We start from the raw sequence: 1,353 nt of genomic DNA, 5'->3' as shown, positions 1-1,353 counted from the left end.
TTATATGCAGTGATGTTGTCATTGCCTTCAACCCAAATACCAGCAACCTAAAATGTGATTATTTAATATAGTCTATATTATGTATCACATGTGTTTATAAGATAAAAAAGAAAAGGTTTTTTATTCAAACCTCGGATGTAGTCGGTCGGTTGTATACCCTCTGGTCAAGTTGAAAATCTTTGTTTACAGACAATTAAATACAGACCTGCACACATCTCCAAACTATATATTTAAGTAACTTAACTCGGTTTACCTTTAACTTTTTTGAAACTCAAATTGCCAAATACCCAATTGTCAAAATTTATATCTTGGATAACAAATGCAAAGCAGTGCAAACAGAAGGTACAGGGACAGTCATGTAGAAGCAGTGCAAACAGAAGGTCATATAGTTGTAAGTATTGTAAAGAGAAATATGGACTTAAATATGAACCTGTAAACTGCAATTAGCCTGACGATAACAGCCGATGTACCGAAACACACTAAGCAACCTGAAAACAGACCAAAGAGCAATTAGCCTGACGATATATGGGTGAGGGTTACGAGCAGAGCTTTGTGTAGATGTAGATGAATTGGATTAGGGTTGCGATTATATCAAATCCTGAGCCAATCTCATCGAATTGGATTAGGGTAGCGAAAAAAATGGGATTAGGATTCAAACGATTTCATCGATTGGGATGGATTAGGGTTGCGTAAGAATGGGATTGGGAATTAGGGGCGAGAAAATGGGCGATTTCAGGGTTGTGATACGCGTGATTGGGTTGGGATTCAAACGATTTCATCGATTGGGATGGATTAGGGTTGCGTAAGAATGGGATTGGGAAATAGGGGCGAAAAAAAGGGCGATTTCAGGGTTGCGATAAGCGGGATTGGGTTTAGGAAGAGGGTGGTTAGATAGTATGCTTTAGTAGGTTGTACTTAAAGCAACAAAAGTTGTTTTTAAGAGTTTAAGAGTTTAAGAGTTTAAGGTGGCGTTTGTTTTTTAAGAGGTGCTGAAGTCTGAAGTCTGATTTCATTTCTGATTTTTAAGAGGTGGTGTTGAAGTCTGAAATCTGAATCAGTCAGATTGTTTGTTTTTGTAAACTGACAAACGTCTGAAGTCTGAAATCTGAATCAATAGTTTGCTTTTGTAACCAACAAAACATATGAATATGTATAATTTCTGATTTCACTTCTGTTTATGTTCTCAAGATTTATTTAATTCTTCCTTTTCCTTCACATCAAGTCTTCCATCCTCAATCTCCACCCTCATCCCACCACCATCAACCACAGTCCACCATCACTCCTTCTCTAAAATCCAATGCCCAAATCCACCTCTAAAATCGAAGCAAATCTCCATCATGATGAAAACTACAG

The sequence above is a fragment of the Cynara cardunculus genome (genome assembly GCF_001531365.2).
Source record: "Cynara cardunculus var. scolymus isolate 2C chromosome LG 8, CcrdV1, whole genome shotgun sequence".
Taxonomy (NCBI): domain Eukaryota; kingdom Viridiplantae; phylum Streptophyta; class Magnoliopsida; order Asterales; family Asteraceae; genus Cynara; species Cynara cardunculus.
Note: the sequence above shows the minus strand (reverse complement) of the source record.